Source organism: Berghia stephanieae, chromosome 6 (genome assembly GCF_034508935.2).
Source record: "Berghia stephanieae isolate SIO BIC M18660-M18661 chromosome 6, UCSD_Bste_1.3, whole genome shotgun sequence".
NCBI classification, from domain to species: domain Eukaryota; kingdom Metazoa; phylum Mollusca; class Gastropoda; order Nudibranchia; family Aeolidiidae; genus Berghia; species Berghia stephanieae.
This window is the reverse complement of record NC_088365.1, coordinates 8,793,204-8,805,703: the sequence shown is the minus strand read 5'-3', so window position 1 is coordinate 8,805,703 and position 12,500 is coordinate 8,793,204. Positions and strand designations below refer to the sequence as shown.

The following is a 12,500-nucleotide window of genomic DNA, read 5'->3' as shown; positions in this document are numbered from 1 at the left end:
ACAACTGTGTAGTGAAGTGGGGTAAGCGATATTAAATAAATACCATTTGTTCTCTGTGTAAATGATAGAATTAATAACAAAACAACTTACATTCTCAATATATATTATATATATATTGTAATTAATATTTTCTCCTCGTATTAAGGTACAATTGTGACCCTTCGTCTCAAAACGGTATTATGTCGGGATGGACCAGATACTAAAAAGTCAAATTATAGATAAAATGGTCAAAAATAAGAAACGTTGGTATTTAGCACAGTGAAATATGATATTCCTTCTCCTCTATAAAGCATATAAACTCAACTTAAACATGATATTTCTGGCTACAAATTCCATTTTCAGCATCTTAATCATCCCGACTTAATACCGTATTGGTAACTTTAAAAGTATGGATTAAAAATGAAAAAAAAAGAAATTATGTTCTATTTATCTCGTTGCCTAGGCAACGGCTTGGCTGTACATTGTCATCAATGGTAGACCATAATCAAAACGGGCATATTTCATTACATACAGTGCACACGATAATATTGGCGTATTAATACAATAGAAATAAGATGGAAAAATGGGATTATTTGTCACAGCGTAGTAATACACAACACACTACATACATACACGGCTACTTATAATAATTTTATATTTGATGACTTATTGACCTGACAACACATTATTATTATTACTTAGTGGGGAAGGTGGGAGGGGGGGGGGTCAATTAATTTCAGAAGTCAGTTCAAATATTAAAATTCAGAGGCAAGTTTAACATGTATTTCAGTCGCAACATCAAACCGTACTGATTCGCAAAGGTGACGATCCGATTATTGATCACTCTCAACATCGCTTGATTTAACCACTATACGAAACGCACTGTAACGCTCAGCCATCGACTCCGCATCGTAATGTGTAGAAGGAACGAACTTGACATCACTCAGCTCTTTGTCAATGTTTTTTAGCCGCCATTTAACGATTAGTTGTCACTAAATTCTGTCAATCAGATTACAAACGCTCAAGGTTATATATTGATAGTATGCACTTGGCTAAGAAGTTCACAACATTGCCATCCGGAAGTATAACTGGCCAACACACAAAACTGTGTGTAACCTTGAAAGTTTATAGTCTGGTTAATACAGTTTAGTGAAAAGTACTCATAAACGCGGATGGCAAAATACACCAACAAAGACCTGAGTGACGTCATCTTCGAACTATCTATAGTTTTTATGTGTTGGTACATTATATCTGGTTGGCGGATGTTGTGAGCTTTTTATCTAAACACAATCAGACTATAGACGTTCAAGGTTACACATAGTTTGTATGTTGGTACATTATATCCAATCCGGCTGGTGGATATTGTGAGCTTTTTATCTAAACACAATCAGACTATAAACGTTCAAGGTTACACATAGTTTGTATGTTGGTACATTATACTATCCTATCCGGCTGGCGGATATTGTGAGCTTTTTATCTAAACGCACAGTATTGATAATGATAGTGTTACGCAAAACAGTGTAGTTTACCATTCTTGTTCTTATTGATTCTCCCCTATCAGATATCGTGTTCAAATCGTAACACATCTCTATTTTTATTATTCTTTACACACTTTCCCATTGTCTTTACAAAGTACACACCTCCGCCTTATTCCATTTGTTTACAGTTGGTGTCATGACAACGAGGGTTTGGTAAATTATACCAAAAGTTTTGCACTGTGGAAGGCGTAACAGATTTTTGCATCAATATTAAATTTATCAAATTATATAAAATTTTGTTGGCACCGTTTAAATTTGATTCTAATTTTTTTGGATGATGTTACTCCTTTATTATTATTATTATTATTATTATTATTATTATTATTATTATTATTATTATTATATATTATTATTATTAATTATTATATTATTATTATTATTATTATTTATTATTATTATTATTATTATATTCATTATTATTATTATTATTTATTATTATTATTATTATTATTATTATTATTATTATTATTATTATTATTATTTTAATTCATTGTTTTAAATTCATTTTTTTTTTTTTAAATTTTTGGTACTATTATTTAAGAATATAATGGAGTGCTTTATCCCAAATTCTTCAACTGTATGAATTTTGTTGGGTTGTTTTTTGTTTTTTTTTTGGGGGGGGTGGTTTGTTGTTTTTTTTTTTTTCTTCCCCGTTTCGCCAGGAGAATTGATTAGGAGGTGACAATTGGATTCAGTAGTCTGATGTCACACCGCCCGGCAACGGCGGCCATCTTGGTTCCAAAGAAAGAAAATCATTACTTTTTATTCTTCACGCTGGCTATAACTTTTCATGTGTCTTGTGATCAGAATGTGTAAAAGTCAAAACATGATCAAATTTATGTTTGTTTTTTTTTTAACCTCTGGATACGCTTTTATGCTCGCCGGAGAAATATTTCATACGGGCGTCCGCCATTGTTCCGATAGTTTAGAGCCAGTGTTACTAAGTTACCATGCGTCATAAGGAAGGAAGTGACGTTACGACTGTTGAAGAGTATTATTGAACATTAATGATGATATTGGATGCTGTGTCAACAGGTCACGTAACCATCATTATAATTGGGTGATGCGAAAAGGGTTTTTTAGACTCTATCTGTGCTATTATTGTTACTTTATAATATTACCTTCTGTTTATTCTGTTTATACTTTACAAGATTTAGTCGTGCTTATGAAAAGATGGATAGATAGACAGATAGGTGGATGGATAGATGGATTGATGAATGAGTGTGTGGATATATGGCTTGATGAATTGATAGATAGGTAGATAAATAGATAGGTAGATAGATAGATAGATAGATAGATAGATAGATAGATAGATAGATAGATAGATAGGTAGGTAGGTAGGTAGGTAGGTAGGTAGGTAGGTAGATAAATAGATGGATAGATAGATAGATAGATAGATAGATAGATAGATAGATAGATAGATAGATAGTATAGATATAGATAGATAGATAGATAGATAGATAGATAGATAGATAGATAGATAGATAGATAGATAGATAGATAGATAGATAGATAGATAGATAGATAGATAGATAGATAGATAGATAGATAGATAGATAGATAGATAGATGGATAGATAGATAGATAGATAGATAGATAGATAGATAGATAGATAGATAGATAGATAGATAGATAGATAGATAGATAGATAGATAGATAGATAGATAGATAGATAGATAGATAGATAGGTGAACAATTGAATGGATGGATGGATGGATTGATTGATGGATGGATGGATGGATGGATGAATGGATTGATGGATGGATGGATGGATGGATGGATGGATGGATGAATGTATAGAGGATGGATGGATTGATGGATGGATGGATGGATGAATGAATGTATAGAGGGATGGATGGATTGATGGATGGATGGATGGATGGATGAATGAATGTATAGAAGGATGGATGGATTGATGGATGGATGGATAGATGGATGGATGGATGGATGAATGTATAGAAGGATGGATGGATTGATGGATGGATGGATGGATAGATGGATGGATGGATTGATTGATGGATGGATGGATGAATGTATAGAAGGATGGATGGATTGATGGATGGATGGATTGATGGATGTATAGATGGATGGATGGATGGATTTTTGTATTGTACGGATGGATGAACGGATGAATGAATAGATAAATTTATAAATGGAAGGATGATTATCGGACTGTACCGTGCAAAATAAATTGACGCACGTTTTCTTGGTTGACATATTACGATATTATTATATTATAATGTTGGTGAGTCAAATATTGCAGCATGCTGGTTTGTTGACAAATTTGTACTCATCAACATAAACCAACGAATGTCATAAGTCAGACTACACTGGCTCTTATAACTTTTTAAATAAAATAAAGATGGTATGCATATGACGCACCACGCTCTATGCGCTTCGTCACGCCTCATTGATTATTCCCTCAGCAAGCCCATTATCATTAATAAAACCGATCTCTTATTTCGATTCCATACGTTAGTAGAAATCATTTTTTTTAAATGTTTGGTTATATGGAAATTGTTGTGAAAGTAAAAGGATTATATAGATAGAATGAAGTTGACGTCAATCTGGTCTTTGTTATTGTTTTTTGCCATCCGCGTTTATGAGTATTTCTCACTAAAATGTATGATCCAGACTATACACGTTTAAGGATACACATAGTTGTGTGTGTTGGTAAGAGATTACTTCCGGATGGCAATGTTATGAGATTCTTAGCCAAGCGCATACTATCTATAGAGAAAACCAGGGTATGATTGGAAAAGATAAAGGGAAAAAATATCAACTATACATTATATATAGGCTATATATATATATATATTAATGTGATATTTTATCCACTAAAAAGTGTGCTCAAAGCGATTTACAAAGGTTCCTAATGCAGTAACAACACTTGATATTCTTATTTTGGGTGTCTCTCATTCCTGAGGTTGAAAACAAACCAAAAAAAAAATAAATTTAAAAACACTTATCTAATTTTCCTTAGGATGAAATCTGTTTTAAATTCAATTTCCCATATTTTCATGTCATTTGCGTTTGTTTGTGATTTTGTCATTTTAAAAAAAAATCTAAATAAGATTCTTTATTTATTATTATATATGCAACAAAACAAAACAAAAAGAAAATCCTTTTTTATCAAAATTATTGATAACTGTGCGGCGCTGCAATGCGGCATATAATATATTATCATCCTAAATAAATTTTCAGCCAAGTTATTCCACACAGATAATGTTACCGATAAATTCCCCTTATCTTGCCCCGGTATAGAAGAACAGAGAAAAAAAAAGGGGGGGGGGGGGGGGGGGGGGGGTGCAATATTGATTATTTTCATATGTTTTATTGTGTCTTAATCGTTTGTATCCCTCCTGACGAAAGTCAGAGGCACGAAACGTTGTTTGTCTTGTGTTGTTTGGATGAATGATGGTCGGACAGATAGACGAAAGGGTGGAGAAATGAATAGATAGATAGATAGATGGGCGAACTGATGGATGTTTGTTTATATTTAGAAAGGTTTCTTCGTTATCAGAGAAAGATGGATAGATAGATAGATAGATAGATAGGTGGATAGTTGGATGGATGAATGGATGGATAGATAGATGGATGGACGGATAGATGAATTAGTTTTTTTTTCCGTTTTTTTTTTTGTTTTTTTTTTTTTTGTTTTTTTTTACTATTGAAAGGGAGTGTTGATCGTTTGTCTTCTAACGGAGGTCAGAGGCCGAAACGTTGTTTGTCTCCTGTTGTATCCTTTTATATTATTATTGAGTCACATTCAGTCACTTAATTTATTTATTTTTTTCCTTCCATCCATCTCTAATTAATGATCTCATTAGATTTAGATTTTGTATGTTTTTTGTTTTGTGTTTTTTTTTTGTTTTGTTTTTTGGGCGGGGGGAGGGTTGTTTTGTTTTTTTGTTTGTTTTTTTTTTGGGGGGGGGGGGGGGTTGTTATTTTTTACTATTAAAAAAAGTGGGGGGAGGGAGGGTGTATTAATTTGTTGTTTTCATTTCTTTATTCATTTCCCTCTAAAACAATATTTCATTTATCCGACTCTTAAATGATTACACACTGGATTATATTTCTTTTTTGATGTAACACACTTGATGGATTTAGACTCATTACGTGACCAGTAATTGTTGTTTTCATGGAGAATATTTATGGGCCGTTTTATAATATGCTACAATGAATGACATAATCCGTCGGATGGTGAAAAGGTTTGAACTGAGATAATGCCAAGTTTAGTTAGAAGGTCACTATCCAAAATGAGTTCTTGTCATAAATGATTAAATCAACCCTTTTTGTACATATTTGGGAAATATCAAAGCCTAATTTCACTTCTAAATAATTTTTACAGCTAGTCAAGTTGAAAAAAGTATGAAATTTGAGAAAAGCTGCTGGATACCTTTCCCATACATCTGACCATAACTTCATGAAAAATCACCCGATTTACTTCAAATAAAGATTAAAATGCTCTGGGGAGTATATGCTTTCAGATAATGAAAAATAAAAAATGCAAATCCAAAATGTTCACCTTTCGACTGATTATGTCATGCACTGACACATATATGAACAGAGAACAGAAAGTTCAGTTGAGTGCAAAGTTGAGTCATTAGAATAGGATTTTCAACTCATTCACATTATCTCATTGTACTCAGTGCAGAACTAACGGGACCGGTGTTTTGGTTTTTAGATAGATCGAAGTTGACGTCACTCATGTTTTTGTTATTGTCTTTTGCCATCCGCGTTTATGAGTAATTCTCACTAAACTGTATTAATCAGACTATAAATGTTTAAGGTTACTCATAGTTTTGTGTGTTCGTCCGCTATACTTCCGAATGGCAATGTTATGAGCTTCTAAGCCAAGCGCATACTATCTATAGCCGCTATTATTGTGCGATTAAGTGAGTACAACTCTCTTATAACTTTCTTTTGGTATTCGTCGCCTTGTACTTACTGTGATAATATTATTGTTTGAGCAGTGTCAGGCTACGAGTTTATGAAGGCTACGCTCACACGGTTATTATATGTACTAACACATTTAACCATAATTATCTTAATCAAGTGTGTAATTATCAGTTATGGTGTGCTCCCACTGGTCTTGAAAGCAATGACGAATGATACACAGTGAAGTGACGGATCCAATTTGATTTTTTTTTTTTCACAAGCACACAAAATAACTTTCTTTTACTTGGCTGTATATATAGATAGAATGAAGATGATGTCACCCATGTCTTTGTTATTGTTTTTTGCCATCCGCGTTTATGAGTGAATCTCACTAAACTGTATTAACCAGACAATAAACGAACAAGATTACACACAGTTAACTAAGTGTAACCTATATCGATTATAGCATCTGATTGATATGATTTAGTGAGAGCTAATCAATAAAATGTCTGTCTAAAAACAATAATATGAAAGAACTGAGTGGCGTCAATATCTTTCCCTCTATAAACTATCTCAAAAGTCATTAGAATGTTCCCATTAAAAAAACTCGACACTGTGTTGCAGAGCTAATTTTTCTGAACAAAATATAGAATATACTCGTTGCTAATCTGTTTGAAAAATCTATTTTTGTGTTGGGTGAGTATGAAGTTTAGGGTAAAATTCTGAAAATAGCTGGTAAGGAGAGAGATAAACTATACTTGCTAGTTTTCTTGTAGTATTTAAAGCATTTATAAGAGATTCAGTCTTCATAATGTATTATAGCCAGTGTTATGATTGTCCTTCAGAACCATAAGGATCATCAAACAGAAAAAAATTTCCAGGATTTTGTAGCATTAACCATCTCCTTACCACCTACAGCAAAATCGTCACATTTGTTACGACACAAAATACATTTTTCTTATTCAGATTTAATTTGTACATCACAAACTTTGAAAAAATGATATTTGTTTAATTAATAAGAACATTAAGTTTTTTTTTTCTTTTATTTTTTAGTTTTTGCTTATTTTATTCATTTATTTTTATTTTTGTTCCTATTACATTATTAATTAGATAGGATTTAATCCAACATACGTTATGACATTTGAATATAGAATAAATCCATAAAGTTTAAATTCCAAATTCTAATTATTTTGATTTTAATCTCAATTTTCTTTATCTTTCTAATTGGGCTTTTTTATAATATATATATATATATATATATATATATATATATATATATATATATATATATATATATATTGGAGTTTGGAGTTTTCTGCGGACATGACAAAATGGATTATGCGACTGAAGAAGTGTGAGAAATACACAGAAACGAGTCGTCTCGGCAAAAAATGTGAGTGAAAATTTACATTATATATATATATATATATATATATATATATATATATATATATATATATATATATATATAATATCGCAATATCCACTAAACGTGTTCAAAGCGTTTTACAAGGGCAAGGGCAAGGGGTCACTGATGGTCAACAGCAACACTTAACAACTTAACATGACGCCTGTTAGGCGATATTACAATTTTTTTCGGACAGAGACAACGCTGTTAACGGCCAGGTACTCAACTCATTTTACACCCGAGTACGCTGAGAAAATGCGAGTAATAAAGAGCCTTTTTTCAAGGACTCCTCAACTATACGCTGAGCGAGGCTCGAACCGTAGCCATCGTTAACATTTCGCCTGACACTAGAACCCTCTAGGACTGGCAGATTGACGTCATTTTTTAGGTTTGTGTAGCGTCTAGTGAGTAGTGCTCATGGAACCAAGTTATTTCATTAGTTGAACTATTGAATACAACTCACGATTTGTTTTCTTTTGTGGTAAAAGACTGGCATTTTGACGTAATGTTTTGGTCAGTGTCAGGCTATAACTTTACGATGGCTACGCTCGAACCCAAGACCTTCCGATCCGAAAGATAGCCGCACAGAGTTAGTTTATTCGGACAAAATAAACCCGATTGACACGGTGGATCCTGAGAAAAGTAAAGCTGATACAGAGTAGCTAATTTTAGTATATTTACATAGTACTCCCCCCAACCCTCTTTAAATATGATATATGGACTTGAATCACTATCTTATATAGTCTTTTGCCTCTTAAATCTCTCCTTGCCAGCCATTTTCAGGATTTTCCCCAAAACTCCATACCCAACTAACACAAAAATATAATTTTTACCACTCAGAAGTAATAGCAGTAAAGTTCTTGCGATACATAATTTCTTTAGCAAAACATGCTCTATCTATTACAACACACTGTTCATTTTCTTTAAATTTTATGATGTACAAAAGAAATTTGAATAAGAAAATTGTTGGTTGTATCGTAACGAATGTGACGATTTTCCTATAGTTGGTATGGAGAGGGTTAAGTCTCAAGATGTTTTTACAATAAGGAATTCGTCATTTAGAATATCGGCCTACCGGTTCGCGTCACAATAATGTGCTCTTTTATGGCTATTATCTATTATAGATAGTATGCGCTTGGCTAAGAAGCTCACAACATTGCCATCCGGAAGTATAACGGACCAACACACAAAACTGTGTGTAACATTGAACGTTTATAGTCTGGTTAATACAGTTAAGTGAGAATTACTCATAAACGTGGATGGCAAAAAAAAATAAAACAATAACAAAGACCTGAGTGACGTCAACTTCATTCTAACAATATTCATATTTATTATTTATTAAATGATATTCTAAGATGGGGATTTACAGTCATGTCAAGTTGCTTTCTGAAATCGGATGGAGCTTGTCCCGGTATCTCTATCGGTAAAGGGACAAGATTTTAATTAAAGTATCTAACAAAGCACGTGAATATGCACACTCACATACACACAGCACACAACACTTACGCACGCACACACGCACACGCACACACTCGATCCTATGCCAAGGGGGGAAAGGTTCAGACATGTAGCTTTTCCCGGTATCGGTAATGTGTTTAAATCACTTTATAACGGACCTCATATGTACAGTTTTAATGGTTTTAAATATATATGTTTTTTAATTAATTAAAAAGAAATTTTTTTTTAGATAAGTTAAAAAATTATAAACTAGTGTAGTGAAAAAATAAATAAATAAATAAATAAATAACTCTCACCTGTAAAGTACAGATAATCCTTTAGTTGTACATATTATGGTACCAAAATACTCCATCTTCCCCGAATGCTATCGGAGACCAATTTATTTATTTTTTAAATCAAATCAAATTGACCAATCAAAGATGTAGGATATAATACAATAGTTGTTATTATTACATAGACTTGTATGTAATCAAACAAACACTTTGAACCACGTATGAAATCACAGAAAACCAGCTCTCGATTTACACAATTTCAGTAGACTATAATATTATAACATAATAATATCACAACTCAAATAATTTCTTTCTTCTTTTTTTTTTTTTTTCTCGTGTCAACTACAACAGTTGCTAAGGAGTGATAAAGTGACCGTCCGTTGGTGATAACGAAAATAAGTCAAAATTTTGGAGTTAAAGTAAAAATGGTATAATATTCTCTTCTTTTTTTTTTTTTTTTTCAATTATTTCACAAAGTCAATCTTAATATTATTTTCTTGATTTCACAACTAGATATCATTGATATGGAGAATGCCACTTGTAAGTAAAGACACACGTTAATAGTATTAATTTTTATTTTATCATTACTCACTGACTAACAATACGACTGATAAATATTTATTGTAAATGATAAATGTATTCGACAACGACAACCACGATGATCGTTTATCACAAGCAGAAGTCAACAACAAGCTATCCGACGATACTCATTGATAACGCAATGTGGTAGCGAGGCGTTGTAGTTTCAGTTTTAGCAGTATAGAATTATATTATTAGAAATCTCCTGTCCCTAGCGGTAAGTGGCAGCGCAGCGCTCGGGTTATTCGACTACTTGATCGACTGGAAACGACTCGCTGTTGTTGTTTCGTTGGTGGAGATTCGTTGTCGATTCCGCTGATTCGCTGATTCGCCGAGTGGTTGGTTTTAGATTTCGAGGTGATTCGAACGAACGAACAGACAGCCAGTCAGACAGACAAGCTAGCCAGACAGCAGAGCAGCCGCCCGTTGTTATAATTTCTCGGTTTGGGTAAGTGTGAGTGAGTGTGTGTGTTGTGTGTTTAGTATGTGTCAGTAATAGGGTGGTGTGTGTATTCGTGTGTGGCTGGTTATTGGCTGACGGCGAATGCCCCGCCCATGCCGTCAATCAGAAAAAATAGAATGATAATCTATCGCTTGTGAGATCGAGTGTTAGAGATAACGAGAGAGGGAGAGTATCTTGTTTGTGTGTGAGAAAAGGGGGCGGGGAAAGGGGGAAGGATTGGGGGGGGGGGGGGGGCATAGAGCTGTGAAAGGGGCCGGACAGTTAAAACCAATAAAAACCCACATAAACAAACAGACCAAATCTCAATAACTCTCTCTCTCTCTCTCTCTCTCTCTCTCTCTCTCTCTCTCTCTCTCTCTCTCTCTCTCTCTCTCCCTCTCTCTCTTTCTTCTTTCTTTCTATCTCTATCCCTCCCTCTCTCTTCTCTCCTCTCTTCTCTCTTCTCTCTCTCTCTTTTCTTTCTCTTTCTCTCTATCTATCTATATATCCATCTATCTATCTATCTATCTATCTATCTATCTATCTATCTATCTATCTATCTATCTTTCTATCCATATATCCATCTATCTATCTATCCCTCTATCTATCTATCTATCTATCTATCCATATATCCATCTATCTATCTATCCCTCTATCTATCTATCTATCTATATATCTATCTATCTATCATCTATCTATCTATCTATCTATCTATCTATCTATCTAGATTTTTCAAACTATGATACTCTCGTCATAATATCTACAATCTATTTCCACATGATATTTCTATCCACCCCGCCCCTCCACTTGCTTCTTTCCTCTCACACTCACGCACACAAACTAAATAAATTCACCTTCATACATAAATCTGTGCGGCTATGTGGTCTTGTGGTATGACACTCGCTTTCGGATCGGAAGGTCCTGGGTTTGAGCCTCGCGCTCGGCGCATAGTTGAGTCCTTGGAAAAGGCGCTTTACTCACATTCTCTCACCATACTCAGGTGTAAAATGAGTACCTGGTCGTTAACAGAGTTGTCTTTGTCCGAAAATTTGTAATATCGCCTAAGAGGCGTCATGTCCCGTCCTACATGTTAAATGTTGCTGTTGACCAGGGACCCCTTGTAAAGCGCTTTGAGCACATTTAGTGGATATTGCTCTATATAAAGCTCAATTTCATTTAATTTTAATCTAAATATTACAGTCAACTACACCATTGCTGCTAAATAGCGCAACTCTATTTTATACTAACGAAAGAGTGAAAATGGAGAGGCTTCGTATGGGAACAAAACAGACAATGGACGTTTCGGGTACAAACCCTTCGTCAGCACAACAATACACAAATAAACGTGGAAAACATAAAATAATCTAATGAAAAATAACTTGTATCGTCTGTAATGATCTCAACTCGAGCTCAACATAGAGTCTTACATAAAAACTCATCCAAATTCTCTCTTTCTCTCTGTCTCCATCCCCCCCCCTCGCTCTCTCTCTCTCTCTCTCCCTCTCTCTCTCTCTCTCTCTCTCTCTCTCTCTATCTATCTATCTATCTATCTCTATCTCTCTTTTTTCTTGTCTTTCTCTTTTTTCTCTTTCCTTCTCTCTCTCTCTCTCTCTCGCTCTCTCTCTCTCTCCCTCTCTCTATCTCTCTCTCTCTCTCTTTTATCTCTCCCTCTCATCTCCTCTTTATCTTTCTCGTTTTCTTTTCTCTCTTTCTCTCTCTTCTTTTTTTTTTCTCTTTCTCGCTTACTCATATACAAACACACACACACACACACACACACAGACAAACACACACACACACACACACACACACATCATATCTTTGAAATGCCAAGCGACTGAGTCGGACAGCATGTGATTCGCTTGAATGACTTTCAGGGGGTGGAGAAAATGTCAATTTTGCAGAACAAGAGCGGAAAGAAAGTAAAGAGGGAAAGAAGTGAA

General features: G+C 34.1%; 1 protein-coding gene across 2 annotated transcripts in view; it reads right to left on the bottom strand.

Annotated features, from left to right (window-relative positions):
* LOC144974442 (uncharacterized) overlaps positions 1–12,500 on the bottom strand; it is a 158,083-nt gene that overhangs the window by 115,231 nt on the left and 30,352 nt on the right. Inside the window, exon 1 of one of the 2 annotated variants that reach the window (XM_078917317.1) lies at positions 9,561–10,512. The exons of the other annotated variant lie outside the window; for it this stretch is intronic. The gene's annotated coding sequence lies outside the window, so the exon portion shown is untranslated. Of the gene's footprint in view, positions 1–9,560; positions 10,513–12,500 lie in introns of those variants that run through there. 2 annotated transcript variants of the gene reach the window in all.